This window comes from Suricata suricatta, chromosome 7 (assembly GCF_006229205.1).
Source record: "Suricata suricatta isolate VVHF042 chromosome 7, meerkat_22Aug2017_6uvM2_HiC, whole genome shotgun sequence".
Lineage (NCBI taxonomy): Eukaryota > Metazoa > Chordata > Mammalia > Carnivora > Herpestidae > Suricata > Suricata suricatta.
The window spans coordinates 24560163-24576466 of record NC_043706.1 but is presented as its reverse complement, the minus strand read 5'-3'; the positions used below and the strand labels follow the sequence as shown (position 1 = coordinate 24576466).

The 16304-nt window shown below is 43.8% G+C and overlaps 1 long non-coding RNA gene across 5 annotated transcripts in view; it reads right to left on the bottom strand.

Annotated features, from left to right (window-relative positions):
• LOC115295163 overlaps positions 1-16304 on the bottom strand; it is a 50170-nt gene that overhangs the window by 14176 nt on the left and 19690 nt on the right. The window contains exons 3-7 of one of the 5 annotated variants that reach the window (XR_003910366.1): positions 16108-16215; positions 11480-11556; positions 10897-11011; positions 10261-10293; positions 6353-6564 (exon numbers count right to left, since the gene is read on the bottom strand). This is a non-coding gene — a long non-coding RNA (uncharacterized LOC115295163). Of the gene's footprint in view, positions 1-6352; positions 6565-9836; positions 10064-10260; positions 10294-10896; positions 11012-11320; positions 11557-16107; positions 16216-16304 lie in introns of those variants that run through there. The other 4 variants (XR_003910365.1, XR_003910368.1, XR_003910367.1 and 1 more) reach the window with 4 other exon arrangements.

Genomic DNA, 16304 nt, shown 5'->3' with positions numbered 1-16304 from the left:
ACACACACACACACACACACACACACACACACACACACTTTTACACTCCTCCACCCCTATCCTGCCTTACTACTCATGGGTCACGATAAACATTTCCAGTGGCTTGTCTTGCAACCTCTCTGTTCATCAAGGTTGCACTAGAAAATGAGCACTGGAATTAATGGCTGGGGCAGAGCACATCCCATTGGCAATGTCCTATTTATGTGAACTTGTACTTCCATCAATGATGGCAGTGAAAAACAAATATCAAAGCAGGGCCTGGATTTAAAATGATGTGAATACATTATAGAACATTAATTCCATAGAGGCTTTCAAACCAGACTGATCAGGCATTTGAAAATCATTTATCTTAAGTGGGTCTCTGAAATGTACCAGGACATTAAAAATGACAGTGAATTATGTTTGCTTCATGTTTTACATTAAAAAAATCAGATACATCACAATTCTTGTTCAGGGTAAGGGCATTTTTCTAATCCCATAATTAGCTCTGTGAGCATCCAAAATAGCATCTAATTCCAGTCTTTTGAATAGCCACCTCTTTTCAAAAAGCCAGCTAATGTATGCGTTTGCAGACACAAAGACCAAAATAAATCAAGTGGTGCCGCTTTGGTACCCTTAGGTGATGGGATATGGGAGAAAGAAATGAGAAAAGGAAGTCATGGCTGGCATCTCCAGCTTCGGGAACCTGATAGCTTCCCTCCTCATTCATCTGTTGATTGTCTGTCCCACAAACAACTCTACTGATGTGGGAGATTGTGTGCCCCGGCTTTAGCAACACAGATTAAGAGGGGCTTCTGGCCCTCAGGGAGTTCACTGTCTAATGGGAGAGAGAAAATAGAATGATATAATTATAATAGTACATGGGAAGTCTCAAATGGCAGAGTGACAAAAGTACTCTTAGAGCATACGAAAGTGAGATGTATGTAAACATAGGTAAATCTGCTTGTAACTGTTTATTAATTTAATAATCTGAAATATTTGTCTTGTCTGACATGATATGTGGCAGTCTTCTGTTTGCTTTGTCATTTGAGGTATGATGCTTGAGGCATGAAACCCAGCAATGCTAACTTCGCAATGCTTTGTGCGTGCGTGTAGGAACTCACTCATCAAACATTCACTTAGTGTAGGGCTCTATGTTTGCTTCTGGGAATACTGAGGATTCGCAGGATGTTAGTTTGTGGTTTAATCATTGAACAGTGCTTACTACCTTCTGATAATTATGGTTCCATGACCTTGAACAACACATCCCATACTGGGGAGTGTTAGTAGGGTTATGGATAACCCGGGAAATTGTAAATAAGAGTCCAGTGACAGACACCCAAAGCCCCAAGTAGTCTGGGCTAAGTGTGCCCCCTTGCCCTCTGCACAATGGAGGCCCCACCACCCAGTGAGGCCGTGCTGAGACCAGACAGTGCTGAGATGCCTTAGCAACACATTATTTGCTAATGTTGGTCTCTGTTCTAAGACACAGTACCCCCCAAAACAGTAGAAAAATAGTGCCCAAAACAGAGGATACTCCCCTTCTTGCACTTAGCAGCAGACAAGAGATCAGTATGAAGGATGTGTCCCCAGGGATGAGGTTAGAGATGGGCTTCGGCTGTTTGACTGTTAGGCCACTTCTGGCCTGGAAGGCTGTGACTAAGAATCCCTTGGAGGTGCAGGGTACTGAAATGCCTCTGCTTTCATGATTGGGTTTAACCCTTTATACAACTCTGGGGAAAGGTCGTGTTTTCCCCCAACCACAAAACAGAGCTACTGTGGTTAAATGGCTTTCCAAGGAGGAAGAACCGTGATGAAAGCAGAAGTTGACCTGAATAAGGCCCTGTCGTCATTTCACGATATCACCTAAAACAGACACATGCTGCTATGGACTGAGTGTGGAACGAGTGTCTTATGTTGAAGCCCTAACCCCGAGTGTGATTATTTGAAGACGGGGCACTTAAAAAGGTAATTAAGGTTAAATGAGGTCATAAGGGTAGGACCCTAATCTGACCGAATTGGTGTTCCTATAAGAGGAAGAGATGCCAGAGATCTCTCTCTCCACATGTGTACAGAGAAGAGGCCATGTGGGCACATAGCAAGTAGTGGCCCCCCATGCAAGTCAGGAAGAGACCACTTGCCAGGAGCTCAATTTGCCAACACCTTGGTCTTAGACTTCTAGCTCCCAGAACTTGGAGGAAATACACTTCTGTTGTTTAAGCCACACAGCCTATGGCATTTTGTATGGTGGCCAGGGCAGACTAATACAGATTTTGGTACTAAGAATGGGTGTGCAACAAATCCCCTAAAATGTGGCAGTGCCCTTGGAACCGGGTGATGGGGAGGGGCTGGGAGAGTTTCGAGGTACATGCCAGAAAAAAGCCTAGGTTGTCTTGACATGACCGTTGGTAGAAATATGGATGTTAAAGGCGATTCTGGTGAAGCATCAGGAAGAAAAGAGAAGAGCTGGAGAGAAAGCTTCTGTTGTCATAAAGAATATGTACATCACCATGAGGAGAATGTTGGTAGAACTATAGACAGGAATGAGGAACAAGATTGGAAACTGGAGGAATGACAGTCCTTACTATAAAGTGGTGAAGAATGTGGCTGAACTGGTTGAACTTGGCTGAACCTTTCTCTTCTTCTCTCTTTATCCCTCCCCCCTGTGCATGCTTGCTCACTCTCTCTCAAAATAAGTAAACATTTAAATATATACATTTTTTGTTATTCTTTAAATTGTGCTAAAATATATAGATGCCAGAAAATTTGCCCATTTTATTTTTATTTTTTTTAAATTTTTTATGCTTTTTATTTATTTTTGAGAGACAGAGAGAGACAGCTGGAGCAGGGGAGGGTCAGAGAGAGAGGGAGATACAGAATCTGAAACAGGCTCCAGGCTCTGAGCTGTGAGCACAGAGCTGGATGCAGGGCTAAAACTCACAGACCCTGAGATCATGACCTGAGCCTAAATTAAGAATCAGATGCTCAGCTGAGCTACCCAGGTGCCCCTAAAAGATTATTTTTTTTTAAAAAAGGAAGAAGATAACTCCAGCTAATTTTTTTGACACAAGAATTTGCCCTACACTTTTGTCCTAGCAGAGTCAAATCGTTTTACCTCTCTTACCTAAAGCCTCTCTTTTCTCCATCCTTTGTGTCTGATCTATGACAAATCCTGCCATTCTCATGTTGGAGTTGTTCTTTTTTTCCCTGTCCCCACCCCAGCTACCCCAGGCCAGGCCAGCACCTCCTAATGCCTATCCTACTCCTCCTGGTTAATGTCCCTGCCACCCCGGGTTGCTCTTATGCTGCCTCCTGACCAATCTCTGAGTTACTTGCCTTGCTTCATACACCAAGGCTTTGCATGTCCACTGCCAGCTGGCTCCACCCAGCTAGTTAACAATTGCCAGCTGGGTAACCCTGTTGACCCACACACCCACTGTCCAGACAGGCTGGCCTCTCTGAGGTTCCCTGAGAGAGCATATCTTTCCTGCCCCTGTTCCTTTGTGCCCACGCCACCCTCACACCTGATGATTCCCCTTTTCAGTGCTTCCCGTGCTCAAGTCCCAACCCTACATTCTCCACCTGTCACTGTTCCTAGTCATCTCCCCATCCTTCAGCTGCATTTACTGTCAGTATCCACATCGCACAATGAAGCACCTAGCTGCTTTTCTCAGCAATAGTACCTTCCGCCGGTAAGGAGAAAACTGCTTTCTGATATGGGCCACTCTCTGTGACCTAGCAGAGTCCCGGGCTCCCAAGTGATATTCCATAGCTACTAGTTGATTGATATGAATAGATTTCAACTTAAGAGCTGAGCTGAGCAAACATCAGGTTACTAATTAGTTTCCAAAATATCAACTGTGCTAGTCTGAATTTATTTAGTGTGTGCAGTCCTGGCCCGAGGGTGGCTGCCAGTGGCAAAAATGCGCTGGGTCCTCTTTTGGAAAAAGACAGCTTTCAGGGTCACTTGAGGGCAAGGCTGGGAGCATCAGGGCAGGACTGCGTGGGAAGCAGTTGAAATGTGAGACAGAAGAACTGTCAACAAGGACACTTCAGTCATCTTATAAAGAAACACCACTCTATAGAAAGGCAGTTGGATTCCTGACTCTCAGATCTCAGTGGTGGGCAGGAAACTAGGTGGCTGGGCTGTTGGAACCTAGACTGTCTTCAGGGGAAAAGGGAAGGTCAAGGTCAAAGAAGACTCACCGTCCCTGCCTACTCACTGCAGCCACCTCCCACCCTTTCCATTCTCTCTCCTGCTAAAGCTGCATCAATCTGCACAAATGAAATAACCTGAAAAGCTCAAGGGTAAGGCATGCCTCTGGATAGTGGGAACTTGACTTTTGAGTCCTCAGATGCTCATTCATCAAATACTGGCTGAACTCCTCTATGCCCCGGGTGCTAGAATAGAGCAGCGACCCTGCAGATACCTTGCCCTCCTGTGATGTCACCTTGTGCTAGGCACTGTGCTAGTTACTGAAGATTCTTTGATGCTGATAACATGGGCCTTACAAGAAGGGACTTACAGTCAAGGGGAGGGACAGTCATCAGTGGGCAGTTACAACACAATGTGTGATGTGAGTTCTAAACAGTATAGTGTTCAAGACTTGGTACTCATATGTCATACATTTAGACAAAGACATTTTGTTTTTGCTTATCTTTTCAAATTCTATATGATATTTTAAAAACCCTCTTCTTTGAAATGTGATACTCCTATTTTACCTTATCTCAGCTTCTTGCCTTCACTGCCAACACTAACAGGTCTTACATAGGCTAATTGTCTCATGGATATATTTGATGATTTTCAAGCATCTGGTCTTGGGATTATAGGGACAGTAGGGATCTACTGGGTCATGGTACCTAGGGAAGTGGTGGTGGAAGGCCCACTTCCATCCAGACATCCTCATTCTGCTAAAGCACCACCAACAACGGAAAGACTGTTTCCTGTCCTTTGAGGATTATGGGTATTGTATAGGGTGGGAGCTAGTTCTTGGCTTGAAGCACAGCTCAATGCATTCTTGGAAAATGAGTAAATTTCTCCGTTCTAAATAAGGGAACTGACACAACAGCCCATGTTTCAGCCCCCTATACTTTCAAACAAGGATGATCTCACAAAGCACTAAAATGACCTCATTCTGTTATTTGAATAACAAAAGACTTGTCTGTCCATAGATATTTTCCCACCATTGACATTGGTGGTTGAAATTGTCACAATTAAGGTCACTTACTGAACAAGTGCACCTGTTACATGTACATATATGAACTGTGGAAAAGATATCTGAGAGCAGTGGTAGAAATGCCTGGGGATCTTTTTAAAAATACTGAGATCCATCCCAGACTGATCTGGATCTCTGAGAAGTGGGACCATGAGGACTTTGTTCAAGCTCCCTGGATGGGTCTAATGTGCTGTGAAGGTTGAAAACTGCTGTCTTGAGCTCACAGAACACACTTCCTTATTAAGAATTGCTCATTCTTACTCACACATTAGCAAGATTTCTTCAAGAGGAGAACAGTCCTAGGAGAGGCCCTGTTCCCTTCATTCTCAAAGTGTGGTTCATAGACCACCAGCATCAGCATCAGCACCATCTTGCCAATAGTTTTAAAAATACAGAATTCTAAGTCCCACCCATGATTGACTGAATCAGAATCTGTTTTTAATGAGGTCTTCAGATAACTTATGCACATATTACAGTTTGAAAGAGACTGTACAAAATAATGTATTTTTAAAAAATATTCATTCAGTTTTGAGAGAGAGAGAGAGAGAGTGAGCAGAGAAGGGACAGAGAGAGAGAGAGAGAGAGAGAGAGAGAGAGAGAGGAGAAGGACAGAGGATCCAAAGTAGACTCTGCTGACAGCAGTCAGCCCACAGTAGTCAGATGCTCAAATGACCATCACACAGGCACCCCAAAAGATCATAACTTTCATTGTCTGCTTCAGTATCCACTCAGTTACTCACTGTTACAGGCTGAATTGTATCTCCCAAATTCCTATGTCAGAGTTCTAACCTCCATTACCTCAGAGTGTGACCTTATTTCAAGATAGAGCCTTTCCAGAGGAAGTCAAGTGGATGACCTCCCACATCATCATGATGAATGCTAATCTGGTATGACTTATAAAAGGGGGAAATTTGACACAGAGAAATACAGACAGAACATCATATGAATGTGAGGATACCTTCTCACAGGCCCAAGGGAGAAGCCTGGATTAAATTTGTCCCTCATAGCCCTCAGGAAGAATCAACCAGTACACTGATTGAGATTTCTGGTTTCCACAACTAAGAGACACTAAATTTCTGTTAAGTCACCCAGTTTGTGGTACTTTGTTGTAGCAGCAGTTAAAAAAAAAAAAAAAAGCTAATTCATGTGTGATGTCTTCTATCTATTTTACATACAATCTGCCTCCAAAAGGAGCAGAATCTCTCCATCCTCCAGTGACATTCCTGGTCCTCCAAATCCTTGGGTCAGGTCTACTTCATGGCTACAGACTGGCTGCGCGGGGTCTAGAAGCCCTGTGCAAATTCCATCAGCTGAGGACAGGGTAGCAGTGAGTTTCATGACCAGCCTTCTTGAAAGGCTGACGGGTTTCCTGGAGTGGTCAGAGAGATGTCATTGTCACCAAGTCCCTTAATCAGTTTTGAGCACCCACCATGGCCAGTACATCGTATAGGACACCATGGGGACTAAATTATTCTTATCACTATCAAACTGTCCTGTAGGCAATTGCAGAATGGTGGAGAGGGAGTCTTGGTAACACAATAGATACCGTTGGGGGCCCCTCTCCTCTCTGGAGATATCTGCTTATAGTCCAGTTTCTTCAGCCAATTATTGTAAGACTTAGCTCCTTTCTGCCCTAACCCCAGACCCAGTTTCAAGAGTTTAATGAATGGTACTGACACTATTGCAGGTTTTATTGGGAGGTGGAGGAAAAGGTTGCCCACATGGAGGCACAAAACCTATCTCTCCTTTTGAAAATTGCCAGACTTCTCTTTTTAAACGTTAATAACTCCACTTCATCTTCCTTTGACACCTTTTCTTAAAATTTTGGTAGTTAGTATATCCCACTCCATCAAATAAAAGTCAATTAAATAGCATTGTCAAGGGGCTCCAGTCTGAGACCACCAGGTGCACACCAGTGCTTGTGAGAACATCACTGTGAGCAACCAGGGGATCCAGTTGGAGGGTGTTAGGACCTCTGTAGGATTGGGGATTTGGTTGCATGATTTGGGGGAGGGTCTAAGGAAGCCAGATTGACTTTATACATTGACTGGTTGGAGGTTGGGTGCTGTCAGAAAGTGGGAGCAATTTTTGGGGCACCTCAATAAGTATTTATGAGGAGGGGAGACTAAAACAACATAAAACTATAATCGACAAAGTAGCAGTCACTCATTTTAGCCCAAAGAGGGGACTTTGAGAAGAGTATTTTTGTAGGCGGCACAGTGACCTTGTTTTGTCTGTGTTTGGATGAAATTATGAACTGGCCTTGCTTTGTCTCACTTTATTGTGGTTTCAGAGTGACATCTGGGGTTGGTGTTCTATGCCAAGGCTTATGTTCAATAGGAGACTAGCATGGCCAGGTGAGCCTCTGGGTGTCTGGGACTGCTCTTAATATTTTCTCCATATTCAGCAAAGTAAAACCCATGTGTTTTCAGCCAATCCCTTTTGCCTGTTTATTTTTCTTTTATTTATTTATTTTTTTAATTTAATTTATTTTTTAAAAATAGTATTACCAAGTTGGTTTCCATATAACACCCAGTGCTCTTCCCCACAAGTGCCCCTCTCCATGACCATCATCCCCCTTCCTCTTTCCCCCTTCCTCTTCAGCTCTCAGTTTGTTTTCAGTATTCAAGAGTCAGTATTTAGCAGTTGATGGATATGTAGGCTCTTTCCATGATTTGGCTATTGTTGAAAGTGCTGCTATGAACATTGAGGTACATGTGCCCCTATGCATCAGCACTTCTGTATCCCTTGGGTAGATCCCCAGCAGGGCTATTGCTAGGTCATACGGGAGTTCTATGGATAGTTTTTTGAGAAACGTCCACACTGTTTTCCAGAGCGGCTGTACAAGTTTACATTCCCACCAACATTGTAGAAGGGTGCCCATTTCTACATATATAGTTCCTGTTTTTGTTTATTTTAGCCACTCTGACTGGCGTGAGGTGGCATCTCAGTGTGATTTTGATTTGTATTTCCCTGATGATGAGTGACACTGAGCATCATATCATGTGCCTGTTGGCCATCTGGATGTTCTCTTTGGAGAAGTGTCTATTCATGTCTTCTGCCCATTTCTTCAGTGGATTATTCAGATTTGGGTGTGGAGTTTGGTGAGTTCCTTGTAGATTATGGATATTAACCCTTTATCTGATATGCCATTTGCAACTATCTTTTCGATTCTGTCGGTTGCCTATCAGTTTTTTTTTATTGTTTCCTTTGCAGTGCAGAAGCTTTATATCTTGATGAGGTCCCAATAGTTCAGTTTTGCTCTTGATTCCCTTGCCTTTGGGGATGCGTTGAGTATGAAATTGCTGCGATTGAGATTAAGGAGGCTATTTCCTGCTTTCTCCTCTAGGGTTTTGATGGTTCAGGTCCTTCATCCATTTTGAGTTTATTTTTGTGTATTGTATAAGAAAGTGGTCTGGTTTCATTCTTCTGCATGTTGCTGTCCAGGTCTCCCAGTACTCCCTGTTAAAAAGGCTGCCTTTTTTCCATTGAATATCTCCTGGTTTGTCAAAGATTAATTGGCCATAAACTTGTGGGTCCAGTTCTGGGCTCTCTATTCTATTCCATTGGTCTATGTGTCTGTTTTGGTGCCAATACCATACTGTCTTGATGATGACAGCTTTGTAGTCGAGGCTAAAGTCTGGGATTGTGATGCCTCCCGTTTTGGTTTTCTTCTTCAATATAACTTTGGCTATTCGGGTTTTTTTGTGGTTCCATACAAATTATAGTTTTGAGAAGAATGCTGGTGCAACTTTGATGGGGATTGCACTGAATGTGTAGATTGCTTTGGGTAATAATGACATTTTAACAATGTTTATTCTTCTGATCCATGAGCACAGAATGTTTTTCCATTTCTTGGTGTCTTCTTCAATTTCTTTCATAATGCCATGAGACTTGAAATCAACTACAGAAAAAAGTGTGGAAAACCTCCAACAATGTGGAGGTTAAAAACCACCCTACTTAAGAGAAGCACTGGCTGTTATATGGAAACCAATTTGACAATAAACTATTAAAAAAAAAGAATGATTGGGCCAATCAGGCAATTAGAGAAGAAGTTTAAAAAATATATGGAAAGAAATGAAAACAAAAATACAACAATCCAAACTCTCTGGGACGCAGCAAAGGCAGTCCTAAGAGGAAAGTATATTGCAATCCAGGCCTATTTCAACAAACTAGAAAAAGTGCAAATTCAAAATCTAACAGAGCACCTAAGGAAACTAGAAAGGGAGCAGCAAGAGCACCCCAAGCCCAGCAGAAGAAGAGAAATAATAAAGATCAGGGCAGAAATAAACAATTTAGAATCCAAAAAAAATTGAACAGATTAATGAAACCAAGAGTTGGTTTTTAGAAAAAATAAATAAAATTGAAAAACCTCTGGCAAGGCTCCTCAGAAAGAAAAGAGATAACACCCAAATAGACCAAATCATGAATGAAAGTGGATCTATTACAACTGATCCCTCAGAAATACAAGCAATCCTCAGAGATTACTATGAAAAATTATATGTCAACAAACTGGACAATCTAGAAGAAACGGACAAATTTCTAAACCTAGGAACCACGAACTATTCCAGGCATGAGGGCTTCTGGGGTGAACTTCCAGAATGAACAATACCGATCACTAAGAGGATAAAGTGTCTATTACATTTGTTGGGGTATTAGTTTGCTGGGGCTGCAGTAACAAATACTGTGAGCTGCATGGCTTAAACAACAGAAATTCAGTTCCTCAAGGTCTGGAGGCTAGAGGTCCGAGATCAAGATGTTAGCTGGATTGATTTCTTCTGAGGCCTCTCTCCTTAGCTTGTAGATGGCCATGTCCTTCCTCTGTCCTCACATGGTCTTCCCTCTGTATATGTCTGTGTCCTGAACTCCTTATAAGAACACCAGTCACACTGGGGCACCTGAGTGGCTCAGTCGGTTGAATGTCCGACTCTTGATTTTAGCTCAGGTCATGATATCTATGGTTCGTGAGACCAACTTTCGTGTTGGGCTCCATACTGACAGGGCAAGGCCTGCCTGGGATGCTCTCTCTCCCACCCCTTTCTGCCCCTTCCCCACTCACACTCACCTGTGCATTCTCACTCTCTCTCTCTCTGCCCCTCTAAATAAATAAATAAATAAACATTATAAAAAAAGAATGTCAGTCATGCTGAATTAGTGTCCACCCTAAATGACCTCATTTAACCCTAATTACCTCTGGGGGTTAGGGCTTCAGATGTGAATTGTGTGAATTTAGCTTATAGGGGTCAGATCAGGGAAGGAAAGCATTCTTTAAAGTGTCTCGGATTCTGAGGTAGAAACATGTTGGGTGCTGGTGCTGGTGGTGGTATAAACGAGGGAGGGTCACTGCAGGGTAAGGGTGCTGGTCCCAGAAACCCCACAAAGGGGTGGTGATGGGCCCAGCCTTCACAGATGAATGATTACCCTGGGAGCACAGGGTTGGGGGGAGGCAGTGGTGAGCTTCCTGACCTTCAGCAGAGGAATAGCTGTGCACAAAGAACTACGAAGAGGGGCAGCTGGTCCCGTGGAGTTTGGGGGGCACAGATGAGAGGTACTAATAGCCCTTGTGGATGGTTGAATCGGGGATGACTGCGTCAAATAGACCCTCAGAACTGGCAGCCACACTAAGAGCAAGCCCACTCTGTTTCTTTGGTCCCTGTGGGGGCATTCTGGTTTGTTCATTTGTGTCTATTTGTACCCTTACCTCTCCACCCCTCAGCATTTCCCTCAGGCCTCTGAACAGGGGTCAGATTGCTTCATTGCCTGCCACCTGGGTAACTCTGGGCAGGCTACTGTCTTTCGTAGCTCAGTTTCCTCATCTGGAAAATAAGACAATGCCACCTACCCCTTAGGGCTGCCCTGAGGATTATGGGAGGTGCTTGTGAAGCCTCCAACTGGACTCCTTTTCTTTTTCAGCCATAACCAAGTGGGGAGGAAGGTATTGTTCTAAGTGCTTAATCCATATAAATGCATTCAGTTCTTTAGATAATGCTATGAAGTGGGGTTGTAGTCCTAACTCCCATTTTATAGATGAGGAAACTAAAGCACCAACAAGTAATTGCCCAGAGCCACACAGTGAGTGCGGTGGAGCACGGGTTTGCATCCAGGCAAGCTGACTTCAGACACTGTGTTCTTAACTACTCTAGTTTACTGCTTTGTAACTAATGATTCTCTGTGATCTCTAGGCCAGCATCATCAGTATCATCAGAAACTTGTAAGAAATGCAAGTTATCAGGCTGACCTTGACCTTCTGGGGGTGGGACTCAGCAAGCTGTGCTTTAACAGACCTTCTAGGTGATTCTGACGTGCGCTCCAGTTTGAGAGCCGATGCCTTTCTTTCTCTTCTTCCCTTGGAGAGCCTTTGCTGGAAGTGGAGAGAGGGTAGAGAGATCCATTAGTGAGACTCTGGGAAGTTTCCTACAGGACACACTTGGATCACGGCTTTTGAATTTTAATGAATGCAAGAAATGATCTGGGCTGGGAAGGTGCCACATTAGTATTTGGGCCATTAATTTTTGCAGAAGTAAACTTGGGGATTATTTATATTTTTCCTTCTTTCCCCTTGCCTAAGTACCTACCACAGAGTGGACCATTGGTAATCAATAAGCTTTTATGGTGCCCCTAAATTACTTGTTTTCCACATAAAGCTGGCCTGAAAGCAATAGATCACTGACGGAGAAAGGCTTTCCGGATGGAGATGATGTTTGTGGGAGAGAGAAAAGGACTCTGGTGTGATGAGGTAGTAAAACACTCAAAGCTGACCTGCCTCAATGCTGGGTTTCTTCCCTTCCTTCCTTCCTTCCTTCCTTCCTTCCTTCCTTCCTTCTTTCCTTCCTTTCCTACTCCTCCTTCTCCTTCTCCTCCTCCTCCTTCTCCTCCTCCTTCTCTTCTCCTTCCCTTCTTCTCCTCCTCCCTCTGGTAAAACTATATTCCAGTTCCCTTATTGACATTTTAAAAGTGACTTAAATAGGATACTTGGCACCGATTTGGGGCATTATCCTCAAGGGCAGAGATAAAAGCTTAATTCTGAGGGGAAAAGAAACCAGAAATAAGGGAAAGAAGAAACGATGTACTAGTTGGCTTATCCAAATTTGACTTTCTTTTTTTTTCTTTTTGGTAAGGGAAGAAGGAATGCTCTGAGAGTCATGCGGGAAAGCAAATCTACCCTGTGGAGCAACCGTTACAGATTCGTGAGCTCTGGTGTTTATTGGGAAAACCAACATCTGAAATGCACAAACTTGAGAAACCCATTTGGCAGCTTTGGGGAGTAGGCTGACCCACAACGAAACTAAAGGAGCTGTTTCCGTCTTGTGAGAGATGGGTGCCTCAGCAGAAGTGCTCAGAAAGTCTACTGAGGGGCACAGCGTGAGATAGGAAATGACAGGTGAGGCAGGGTCCATCATCAGGGCCTGAATCCGCTAACAGGGAGGCCTGGACACCTGCAGCGTGGAGGAATAGGGGATTTACTTTCTTCTACCCTCCTCCCCCCTTTTTTAAATTATTATATCTGTCTTGAAAATCTTCATAGCTCCTTCCAGATCACTTGATTTTAGCCATAACATCTTGACAAAGAGATTGATGCCTATAAAATCTAGTAGTTGAGCATATTCCACTACTTTGTATTAATTGCTGAGAGTAGGGTGGGATGGATTGGAAATCTTCATTTTCTTGTTTTAAAAATAATCTCATAAATCTAAAAAAAAGTCTCATAAATCTAATCAGCTGAAATATAAAGTCTTTCCAAATAGAGGAGACTTCCTAGACCTACTTCAATAAATATAGTATATTTAAAAAAAAAGAAACAAATTACTGTTTGAAATTAAAACAATCTATTTTTTTTTTGAGGAGGTTAGATTCTCATTTTGAAGATTTTTTTAATGTTTATTTTTGGGAGAGAGCAAGGGTGAGTGGGGGAGGAGCAGAGCCAGAGGGAGACAGGATCCCAAGCAGGCTTTGCGCTGTCAGCACAGAGCTCGATGTGGGGCTTGAACTCATGAACTGTGAGACCATGACCTGAGCTGAAGTTGGACATTCAGCCGAAGAGCCTCCTGGGTGGTCCACGGAGGCTCGATTCTCTTAAAGGGAGTGTTAGAGATAAACATGGAATATCATGTTATTAATGAAAATGCCTCTCTTCATTTCAGCCACGCATCTTGATTTGGGTTTGGAAAGAAGAGCTCAGAGCTGAGTTTGGGTATAGGGCGGGGAGAGCTGAAGAGAATGGGAGGAACTGAGTTCCTGGCAGCAATCAAGGAGGAAGGAATGAGGCAACATGGGAGAAAAGACTGTGCTAGGAATCAGGCCAACCCTGGGGCAAGCCTGGAGGGCGTGGCTGGTCAGCAGTGCCTGGTCTTGGAGGAGCTGAGAGAACATCTTGAACAGGAATGTTGACTTTATTCTGGTGAAAACTTCCTCCCTCTTCTCACATCTTTGGGGAATGTGTTGGGGACACAGAGGCTCTGTGTGAGTGCTGTTTATTTGGTGGAGACCCAGAAAGGACCAGTTGTCCACCTGCAAATTCACACTGGGCCCAGCGGGGCTGCTTGAACCCATGGGGTGGGACATATCGCAGACTGAACTCACCTTGGTGAGTGTAAAGGCCCAGGACCAGAGAGAACCATGAGAAGCATTGAGGATGACATTGAACTTGGACAAGTTCTGGAACAGAGACTCAGGCTGGTGTCATCTGGGTGTTAAGGGTCAGGTTGACACCAGCTTGTATCGGTTACAAATGAGTGAGAAATATTACAACTGACATGTCTGTGAGCAACATTGACAACCTCATTCTCATTTTTGTTTGTATTATTATAATGCTGTCACATGGAAAGACCATGCTATTTTGTGGGTATAGATTATTAAAATCATGTGTGGAAATGTAGAATTCAAGTGAGCCTTAGATGATTGCCACAGCAAGCCCCTTAGTTAACATTGTTTTGGTTCTCTTAATGGAAAAATCGGTATAATATTAACATGTGAGCCTACTTACCTCTAAGAATTATTAGAACAATACACATGTGGAGAATCTGGATGCGTTTTGAACCAGGAGAGGAAGATTCTAATGTAACACTATGTTGAAATGCCATTTTTCCTCTTTTCTTATTTTTTGGACAGGAGAAAAGCACCACCAAGACCCAAATCAAACAAACACAAAAAACAGTAACAAAATTTGACCAGTTCTTATGAGCAGAGCCAATCACGCAGAGAGGATTTTTTTCAGCCCTGCTGGCTTTGCTGGTTGCCTGCTTCCTGCCTGTGTTCAGACTGATCAGAAGAGCCTGGTGGAGAAAGAGGACTCCTAAGGATGGGCTGTTGGAGCCCGTGTGTCACGGGAGGGGTGTGCTTCTGATGCACATTAGGTTAGGTAAGAAGCACTTTCAGAGAACTGCATGGAGAGTGACCTATGAGCACAAATACTGGTGCCTGAGGAAGCCCGGGGTGGCACCCGCTGCAGGTGCCCTAATGGCACAGAAGAGAGGAGGAATCTGCAGTTCTGTCAGGGGCATGACCGGGGGAGAGAAGGTGAGTGGCCATTGGAAAAAGTGGCCAGTGTGATCTGTTCCAGCGAAACTATGCTTGAGGAAGGAACCTGCCACTGGGAGTGACAGAGTTGAACAAGGCGCTGTCATGGCCAGTCAAGGGGGCACAGCCTGCACCCGGCGGTGGGGCAGTGGAAATGTCCTAGGAGGAGAGGTCTCTAAGGGCCCCACAAGCCTGCCTGTGGGAGAGAGAGCCACCTCAAGAGGCCACCAATGTGACACTTGTAACATCTCCTGTGTTGTTTTCCTGTGTTTTCTCTCTCCCCTCTGCCCACTCTGGGGGTCAGAGGTCTCCATACTGGAGAGTAGAGTGGACTGGATCTTTGAGGCAGAGGAATGGCCAGGAAGTCACCTGGCCCTCTTGTCCACTGTGTGTCTCTGAGCTTGACTCAGTTGAGGCTGGAAAAGCAAAAGACTAAAGTGTATATTAAAAGCTTGATTTAGACCCAAGGGGAATTTTTTGGAACTATTCATTAACATCACAAAGTTTAAAGCATCTGTTTGAGATATATAGTCTAGGCATAGTTAAAGGAATTTGACCTAAGAGTGATTTGAAAAAAGAAGGAGAAGAAAGCAAAGAAGGCAGAAGAAGAAGGAGAAGGAGAGGAAGAAGAAAAAGGAGGAGGAGGAGCAGCAGCAACAGCCATTTCAAGGTACTTTTCCTCATGAGGGCACCATGTTCAAACAACTGCCCACACCCGAGTCAGAGGGCGCATGAGCACGTGGCCATGGCAGAGGGCTGTGCTACAGGCTTCGTTAGTCTAAAGCAAATTTGAGCTTGGGTCAGATAATCCCCTGGTAACTTACAGCATTCTAGAAGTCTAAAATTTTATGTCCACAAGGGACCACTGTATGCTCTCTGGTTAAGTCTCTAAAAATATTAAACTCATGTATATCTATTAGTTAAAAAACTTAATCACACATGTCAAATATATTCATATATGATCATACAAATATATTAATTATAATGCATTGTAACACGGAGGGTTTAATTACATATACGAAAATTTTAAGCAGAAAAAATTTAATACAAGAAATTAGGTGCTTAGAAATACCTGGAAGAATGGGTTATAAGATCCAAAAAATGGTTCCTAGAAAAACACTGTAGGATGCATCTGGCACGGGGGCTCCTACCTCAATCTCAGTCAAGCAGTTGTGGGATCAGGAAGACTCCACTAGATCACTCGGCTCCATGTTAGAAAGCCTGGAACTTTCCTAAGTGTCCGATCTACCAGCAGCAGAGACCAACACTAAGTAGTATGGCACCTGCCTTGGGGAGACTAGCCAGCCACCTGGGGACAGGGGGATGCATTGGTGCTCTTGCGGGGGCAGAGATTCACCCTCACAGGCACAGAAAACATATTCTGCATATACCTTACCTGTCTCTATTGCCTCTGCCAGGAGTGCTGCTGTGGATTCTGGAATGCCTCGTTCAGTGTCATGGTAATCTGCACAGCACTCACTGCTTCTGATCAAGGAACTTACTTCTGAGGGAAGAGGGGAATGGTCTCATGCCATGAAATTGCCCATATACCCCATCACCTGGAAGCAGCCAGCTAGCATAACTGAAAGTTGG